A 10,327-nucleotide genomic window follows, 5' to 3' on the forward strand; every position below is an offset into this window, starting at 1 on the left:
ATTAAGGTAAACCTAACCATAGCATGAAACATATGGATCCAAATCAGCCCCTTACGAAGCAACGCATAAACTAGGGTTTAAGCTTCTGTCACTCTAGCAACCCATCATCTACTTATTACTTCCCAATGCCTTCCTCTAGGCCCAAATAATGGTGAAGTGTTATGTAGTCGACGTTCCCATAACACCACTAGAGGTTAGACAACATACATCTTATCAAAATATCGAACGAATACAAAATTCACATGACTACTAATAGCAAGACTTCTCCCTTGTCCTCAGGAACAAACGTAACTACTCACAAAGCATATTCATGTTCATAATCAGAGGGGTAATATTGTGCATAAAGGATCTAAACATATGATCTTCCACCAAATAAACCAACTAGCATCAACTACAAGGAGTAATCAACACTACTATCAACCTACTAGCACCAATCCCGGACTTGGAGACAAGAATTGGATACAAGAGATGAACTAGGGTTTGGAGATGAGATGGTGCTGGTGAAGATGTTGATGAAGATTGCCCTCTCCCGATGAGAGGAGCGTTGGTGATGAAGATGGTGATGATTTCCCCCTCCCGGAGGGAAGTGTCCCCGGCAGAATAGCTCTGCCGGAGCCCTAGATTGGTTCCGCCAAGGTTCCGCCTCGTGGTGGCGGAGTCTCGTCCCGAAAGGTTCTCCTCTAATTTTTTCTCATCGAAAGACTTCATATGGGAGAAGATGGACGTCAGAGGGCCACCAGGGGGCCCACGAGGTAGGGGGCGCGCCCCCACCCTCGTGAGCAGGGTGTGGGCCCCCTGGCCTTCATCTTTGGCGACGATTTTTCTTTATTTATTCTAAGGCATTCTGTGGAGTTTCAGGACTTTTGGAGTTGCGCAGAATAGTACTTCAATATTTGCTCCTTTTCCAGCCCAGAATTCCAGCTGCCGGCATTCTCCCTCTTCATGTAAACCTTGTAAAATAAGAGAGAATAGCCATAAGTATTGTGACATAACGTGAAATAACAGCCCATAATGCAATAAATATTGACATAAAAGCATGATGCAAAATGGACGTATCAACTCCCCCAAGCTTAGACCTCGCTTGTCCTCAAGCGAAAAGCCGATAACAATAAATATGTCCTCATGTTTAGAGGTAGAGGCATCGATAAAAATAAAATACGGACATGAAGGCATCATGATTACTTCATAACAACAACATATATAAATTTTGTCATATGATTACTTATGTTCTAGTGATGATCTTTTCACAAAGCCAAAATATGAATCAGAAACTTTATTGAGCACCAACAATTATAATCTCAGTCATTGAAGCAATTGCAATTTATCATAACATCGGAAAGAGTCTATGTCAGAGCTTAAAAGTAAGTCCACGTACTCAACTATCACTTAGTCCTTCATAATTGCTAACACTCACGCTATACTTGTGGTTACAAAGTTTTAATAGGAAACAGAGAAAGATAGGGGCTTATAGTTTTTGCCCCACAACCTTTTACCTCAAGGGTAATGTCAACAATAATAATTCACGCTCCCCCACATCCGATTAGATATATATATATATATATATATATATATATATATATATATATATATATATATATGTCATGTTCTTTCCAACATGCTGAGCTTGCCAAAGGATAAAATGAAAAAGGAAGGGTGAAGATCACCGTGAATCTTGCATAAGGTAGAGGATAATAATAAAAGATAGGCCCTTCGCAGAGGGAAGCAGAGGTTGTCATGCGCGTTTAGGGTTGATGCACAAAATCTTAATGCAAAAGAACATCACTTTATATTGCCCCTTGCATGTGAACCTTTATTATGCAGTCCGTCGCTTTTATTGCGTCCACAACAAGTTCGTACAAAGCTTATTTCTCTGCACTAATAAGTCATGCATATTTAGAGAGCAATTTTTTATTGCTTGCACCGATGACAACTTACTTGAAGGATCTTACTCAATCCATAGGTAGATATGGTGGACTCTCATGGCAAAACTGGTTTAAGGGTATTTGGAAGCACAAGTAGTATTTCTACTTAGTGCTGAAGATTGGCTAGCATGAGGGGGAAAGGCAAGCTCAACACGGTAGAGGAATCATGACAACATACTTTATCTCAGATATAAGAAAACATAACTCATTATATTGTCTTCCTTGTCCAACATCAACTCTTTAGCATGTCATATTTTAATGAGTGCTCACAATCATAAAAGATGTCAATGATAATATATCTATATGTGAAAGCTCTCTTTCCTTATTACTTCCTATTAATTGCAACAATGACCAAAGATATATTTTCCAACTCCCAACAACTTTAAATCATCATACTCTTTCTATGTGAAGTAATTACTTTCAATAAGATCAATATGAACTCTTGATTCTTTTTATTCTTTTTCTTCTAATCACCCAAGATCATGGAAAAATACTCAAGCCCTTGACTCAACACTAATCTTTATTATATAGCTCACGGACTCGATTACAAAGAAGGATCATAAAGAAAAACTCAAAACTAGATCGTGCCATGACTTTATTCTACTAAATCAAGACACTACTAATAGGATCGAACTAAGAACAAAAATGGTAAAGATAAGAGTTGTGATGGTGATACGATACCAGGGCACCTCCCCCAAGCTTGGCAGTTGCCAAGGGGAGTGCCCATACCCGTGTGATTATGTCCTCGGAGGTGATGAAGGTGTTGCATTTTTCTTCTCCAGCTTGCGTCTGAGGCTAAAATTTTCCTCCCTTAGATCCTCATTCTCGAGCTCAAGTTTCATTATCTTTTTGCATAGTGCTGCCTTCCTGTCCTGCGAAAAACGAGGTGGGATAGATTGGACCTTAGGGAGGCTTGACTTCTTGAACTCCACATGCATATCACCAGGTTGAGCTAGGGGGTAGTCCTCCTCGTCAGAACTTGTTTCCTCCTTCCTCTTTGGATTGTAGTCTTCTTCTTCCTCCGTGGTCCAGCCATAAAGATCCGCATCCCCATATACTTTTGGATTTGCAATATAATCAGCCATGTAGCTCTCTCCCTCTGAATCTTGGGAAGACATCTTGCCCTAATCTGCTGCAGCAACAGCTCGAAACAAAAACAGAGGATATTTGCGTGATACGAGAGTCAAAGCCTTCGGGAATATATATAATGAATTTTTACCGACCAAAATGCGTATCGTGCAAGGAAACGGAGTCCGAAGGGCACACGAGGTGCTCACGAGGTAGGGGGGCGCGCCCAGGGGGGTAGGGCGCGCCCTCCACCCTTGTGGAGGCCTCGTGTCCTCCCCCGACTGCTACTTATTTTTCTATTTTTCTAAATATTCCAAAACGGGGAAATATTGCCTTAAAAATTGTTTTGGAGTCGGTTTACTTACCGTACCACATACCTATTCCTTTTCGGAGTCTGGAACATTCTGGAAAGTGTCCCTTATATATTCCTCCTAGGTTACGGTTTCAATAACATTAGTTTCAACATTTATAGGATTACCTGAGATATAGTGTTTGATCCTTTGACCGTTCACCACCTTCGGATTTGTGCCTGCGAAGTTGTTGATTTTTATGGCACCGAAACGATAGACCTCCTCGATAACGTAAGGACCTTCCCATTTGGAGAGAAGTTTTCCTGCAAAAAATCTTAAACGAGAGTTGTATAGCAATACATAATCACCTACATTAAACTCACGCTTTTGTATCCTTTTGTCATGCCACCTTTTAACTTTTTCCTTAAACAACTTGGCATTTTCATAAGCTTGGGTTCTCCATTCATCAAGTGAGCTAATATCAAATAACCTCTTCTCACCGGCAAGTTTGAAATCATAGTTGAGCTCCTTAATAGCCCAATATGCCTTATGTTCTAGTTCGAGAGGTAAATGACATGCTTTTCCATAAACCATTTTATATGGAGACATACCCATAGGATTTTTATATGCAGTTCTATAGGCCCATAATGCATCATCTAGTTTTTTGGACCAATTCTTTCTAGACCTATTGACCGTCTTTTGCAAAATTAATTTGAGCTCTCTATTGCTCAGTTCTACCTGACCACTAGACTGCGGGTGATATGGAGATGCAATCCTATGATTAACATTGTATTTAGCAAGCATCTTACGGGAAGCACCATGAATAAAGTGTGAAGCACCATCAGTCATTAAGTATCTAGGGACTCCAAACCTCGGAAAAATAACTTCCTTAAGCATTTTAATAGAAGTGTTATGATCAGCACTACTAGTTGGAATAGCTTCTACCCACTTAGTAATGTAATCAACAACAACTAGAATATGAGTGTAACCATTAGAGGCAGGAAAAGGTCCCATATAATCAAAGCCCCAAACATCAAATGGCTCAATAACAAGTGAATAATTAATAGGCATTTCTTGACGTCTACTGATATTACCAATTCTTTGACATTCATCGCAAGACAAAACAAACTTACGGGCATCCTTGAAGAAAGTAGGCCAATAAAATCCGGATTGCAATACCTTATGTGCAGTTCTATCTCCAGCGTGATGTCCTCCATAAGCTTCGGAGTGGCACTTGCGTAGGATCTGTTCCTGTTCATGCTCAGGTACACAACGTCTAATAACACCATCTACTCCTTCTTTATAAAGATGTGGATCATCCCAAAAGTAATTTCGCAAGTCATAGAAAAACTTTTTCTTTTGTTGGTATGTGATGCTAGGCGGTATAAATTTTTCAACAATATAATTAGCATAATCAGCATACCACGGAGTGCTACAAGAAGTACTTATGACATTTAATTTCTCATCAGGAAAGCTATCATCAATAGGTAGTGGGTCATCAAGAACATTCTCTAGCCTAGACAAGTTGTCTGCAATGGGGTTCTCAGCTCCTTTTCTATCAACAATATGTAAATCAAATTCTTGAAGCACGAGAACCCATCTAATGAGTCTAGGTTTTGCATCTTTCTTTTCCATAAGATATTTAATAGCAACATGATCTGTATGAATAGTTACTCTAGAATCAACAATATAGGGCCTGAATTTATCACAAGCAAATACAACCGCTAAAAGTTCCTTTTCGGTAGTAGCATAATTTCTTTGAGCATTGTCTAGAGTCTTACTAGCATAATGGATAACATTCAATTTCTTATCAACTCTTTGCCCTAGAACAACACCTACAGCATAATCACTAGCATCACACATAATTTCAAAGGGTAAATTCCAATCAGGTGGCTGAACAACAGGTGCAGAGACTAATGCTTTCTTAAGTATTTCAAATGCTTCTACACAATCATCATCAAAGACAAATGGTACATCTTTTTGTAATAAATTAGTCAGAGGCCGAGAGATTTTTGAGAAGTCCTTGATGAACCTCCTATAAAATCCGGCGTGACCAAGGAAACTTCTTATACCTTTGATGTCCTTGGGACATGGCATCTTTTCAATAGCATCAACCTTGGCTTTATCAACTTCAATACCTCTTTCAGAAACTTTGTGCCCCAAGACAATACCTTCATTAACCATAAACTGGCACTTTTCCCAATTCAAGACAAGATTAGTTTCTTCACATCTCTACAAAACTCGAGCAAGATTGCTCAAGCAATCATCAAAAGAGGAACCATAGACGGAAAAGTCATCCATGAAAACCTCACAAATTTTCTTACATAAGTCAGAGAATATAGCCATCATGCATCTTTGAAAGGTAGCAGGTGCATTACATAAACCAAAAGGCATACGTCTATAAGCAAAAGTACCAAAAGGGCATGTAAAAGTAGTCTTTGATTGATCTTTAGCCGACACAGGTATTTGAGAAAAACCAGAGTAACCATCTAGAAAGCAATAATGTGTATGTTTGCATAGTCTTTCTAGCATTTGATCAATAAAAGGTAAGGGGTAATGATCTTTCTTAGTAGCCTTATTTAATTTGCGGAAATCAATTACCATCCTATAACCTGTGATAATTCTTTGCGGAATCTATTCATCTTTATCACTAGGGACAACAGTAATACCTCCTTTCTTAGGGACACAATGGACAGGACTTACCCACTGACTATCAGCAACAGGATAAATTATACCTGCCTCCAGAAGCTTGAGTATTTCTTTTCTTACCACTTCTTTCATTTTAGGATTCAAACGTTGTTGAGGATCACAAACTGGTTTGGCATCAGCTTCCAAATTTATTTTATGTTGACATAGAATGGGACTGATGCCCTTAAGATCATCCAGAGGATATCCAATAGCGGCACGATGCTTCTTCAGAGTTTTCAATAATCTTTCTTCTTCATGCTCTGAAAGGTTAGCACTAATAATAACAGGATATATTTACTTTTCATCAAGATAAGCATATTTAAGATTATCAGGCAACGGTTTAAGCTCAAATACGGGATCACCCTTGGGCGGAGGAGGATCCCCTAGGATTTCAACAGGCAAATTGTGTTGCAGAATAGGTTCCTGTTTAAAGAATACTTCATCTATTTCCCTTCTTTCATTCATGAACATATCATTTTCATGGTCTAGCAAATAGTGTTCTAAAGGATTACTAGGACGTACATCAATAGAAGCAAGACCAATAATTTCATCCTTACTAGACAATTCTTCCTCACGATGTTGTTTACTAAATTTAGAGAAATTAAACTCATGGACCATATCGTCCAAGCCAACAGTAACAACATTCTTTTTGCAGTCTATCTTAGCATTAACAGTATGCAAGAAGGGTCTACCAAATATAATGGGACAAAAGCTATCTTGTGGAGAACAAGAATAAGAAAATCAGCAGGATATTTGGTTTTCCCACACAAGAATTCAACAGCTCTAACAATTCCCATTGGAGATATGGTATCTCTATTGGCAAGTTTGATTGTAACATCAATATCTTCTAACTCAGCAGGTGCAATCTCATGCATAATTTCTTTGTATAATCCAATGGGCATAACACTAGCACTAGCACCCATATCACATAAGCCATGATAACAATGATCTCCTGTTTTAACAGAAATAACGGGCACGCCTACCACAGGTCTATGTTTATCTCTATCACAGGGTTTAGCAATTCTAGCAGTTTCACCAGTGAATTGAATAACATGCCCATCTATATTATCAGACAAGAGATCTTTAACAATAGCAATATTGGGTTCTACTTTGACTTTCTCAGGAGGTGTATAAGTCCTAGTATTGCTTTTACGAACAACAGTTGAAGCTTTAGCATGATCCTTCATTCTAACAGGGAAAGGGGGTTTCTCAACATAAGAAGTAGGAACAATAGGATCATTATAAGTGAAAATCTTTTCTTCAACTTTAATAGGTGCAGCTACTTTTACTTCTATGGGAGGATGATATTTAAACCACTTTTCCTTGGGGAGATCAACATAAGTAGAAAAAGATTCACATAAAGAAGCTACTATCTCAGAGTGAAGTCCATATTTAGTGCTAAACTTATGGAAAATATCGGTATCCATAAAAGATTTAACACAATCAAACTTAGGTGTCATACCTGACTCCTTACCTTCGTCGAGGTCCCAATCTTCAGATTTGCGTTTAATTCTATCCAATAAATTCCATCCAAATTCAATAGACTTCATCATAAAAGAGCCAGCACAAGAAGTATTGAGCATGGTGCGATTATTATCAGAAAGCCGAGCATAAAAATTCTGGAGAATTGTCAATTTTGAGAGCTCATGATTGGGGCATGAATATAACATTGATTTAAGCCTCCCCCAAGCTTGAGCGATGCTTTCTCCTTCGCGAGGCCAAAAATTATATATATAATTGCGATCACGATGAACAAGGTGCATAGGGTAATACTTTTGATGAAATTCCAATTTCAATCTTTTATAGTTCCATGATCTCGTATCATCACATAGCCTATACCATATCAATGCGTCTCCCTCGAAAGATAAAGGGAAAGCCTTCCTCTTAACGGCATCATCGGGTATACCTGCAAGCTTAAATAGTCCACAAATATCATCCACAAAGCGTAGATGTTCGTTAGGATGCTTTGTTCCATCTCCTGCGAAAGTGTTAGCTAGCAGTTTTTCCATCATACCCGAAGGAATCTGAAAAGCAGTTTCATTTTCAATAGATTCAGTAGGTTGAGGAGCAACTCTTGGCTCAACTGGACAGGGTGAACATACCCCGAACAAGCCCATCAAGCAATTACTTTCCATGGTAACAAGTGACAGAATATTTCAGCACACTAAATAAATTTTTCCTTACCAAATTCCACCTACCAAAGGCACTTCACTCCCCGGCAATGGCGCCAGAAAAGAGTCTTGATGATCCACAAGTATAGGGGATCTATCGTAGTCCTTTCGGTAAGTAAGAGTGTCGAACCCAACAAGGAGCATAAGGAAATGATAAGCGGTTTTCAGCAAGGTATTCTCTGCAAGTACTGAAATAAGTGGTAACAGTTAGTTTTGTGATAGGATAAATTGTAACGAGCAACAAGTAACAAAAGTAAATAAAGTGCAGCAAGGTGGCCCAATCCTTTTTGTAGAAAAGGACAAGCCTGGACAAACTCTCATAATAGGAAAAACGCTCCCGAGGACACATGGGAATATCGTCAAGCTAGTTTTCATCATGCTCATATGATTCGCGTTCGGTACTTTGATAATTTGATATGTGGGTGGACCGGTGCTTGGGTACTGCCCTTACTTGGACAAGCATCACACTTATGATTAACCTCTATTGCAAGCATCCGCATCTACAACAAAAGTATTAAGGTAAACCTAACCATAGCATGAAACATATGGATCCAAATCAGCCCCTTACGAAGCAACGCATAAACTAGAGTTTAAGCTTCTGTCACTCTAGCAACCCATCATCTACTTATTACTTCCCAATGCCTTCCTCTAGGCCCAAATAATGGTGAAGTGTTATGTAGTCGACGTTCACATAACACCACTAGAGGTTAGACAACATACATCTTATCAAAATATCGAACGAATACCAAATTCACATGACTACTAATAGCAAGACCTCTCCCTTGTCCTCAGGAACAAACGTAACTACTCACAGAGCATATTCATGTTCATAATCAGAGGGGTAATATTGTGCATAAAGGATCTGAACATATGATCTTCCACCAAATAAACCAACTAGCATCAACTACAAGGAGTAATCAACACTACTAGCAACCTACCAGCACCAATCCCGGACTTGGAGATAAGAATTGGATACAAGAGATGAAATAGGGTTTGGAGATGAGATGGTGCTGGTGAAGATGTTGATGGAGATTGCCCTCTCCTGATGAGAGGAGCGTTGGTGATGATTTCCCCCTCCCGGAGGGAAGTGTCCCCGGCAAAACAGCTCTGCCGGAGCCCTAGATTGGTTCCGCCAAGGTTCCGCCTCGTGGCAGCAGAGTCTCATCCCGAAAGGTTCTCCTCTAATTTTTTCTCATCGAAAGACTTCATATGGGAGAAGATGGACGTCGGAGGGCCACCAGGGGCCCCACGAGGTAGGGGGCGCGCCCCCCACCCTCGTAAGCAGGGTGTGGGCCCCCTGGCCTTCATCTTTGGCGATGATTTTTCTTTATTTATTCTAAGACATTCCATGGAGTTTTAGGACTTTTGGAGTTGCATAGAATAGTCCTTCAATATTTGCTCCTTTTCCAGCCCAAAATTCCAGCTGCCAGCATTCTCCCTCTTCATGTAAACCTTGTAAAATAAGAGAGAATAGCCATAAGTATTGTGACATAACGTGAAATAACAACCCATAATGCAATAAATATTGACATAAAAGCATGATGCAAAATGGATGTATCACACCTTGTGTGCTATCAAACGTCACAACGTAATGGGTGATTATAAAGATGCTCTACAGGTGTCTCCGAAGGTGTTTGTTGGGTTGGCATAGATCGAGATTAGGATTTGTCACTCTGTGTATCGGAGAGGTATCTCTGGGCCCTCTCGGTAATGCTCATCACTATAAGCCTTGCAAGCAATGTGACTAATGAGTTAGTTACAGGATGATGCATTACGGAACGAGCAAAGAGACTTGCCAGTAACGAGATTGAACTAGGTATGAAGATACCGATGATCGAATCTCGGGCAAGTAACATACCGATGACAAAGGGAACAACGTATGTTGTTATGCGGTTTGACCGATAAAGATCTCCGTAGAATATGTAGGAACCAATAAAAGCATCTAGGTTCCGCTACTGGTTATTGATCGGAGATGTGTCTCGATCATGTCTACATAGTTCTCAAACCCGTAGGGTCCGCATGCTTAACATTCGATGACGATTTGTATTATGAGTTATGTGTTTTGGTGACCGAAGTTTGTTCGGACTCCCGGATGAGATCACGGACATGACGAGGAGTCTCGAAATGTTTGAGAGGTAAAGATTGGAAGGTTACATTCGGACACCGGAATGGTTTTGGGAAGTTTCGG

Source organism: Triticum dicoccoides, chromosome 5B, assembly GCF_002162155.2.
Source record: "Triticum dicoccoides isolate Atlit2015 ecotype Zavitan chromosome 5B, WEW_v2.0, whole genome shotgun sequence".
Lineage (NCBI taxonomy): Eukaryota > Viridiplantae > Streptophyta > Magnoliopsida > Poales > Poaceae > Triticum > Triticum dicoccoides.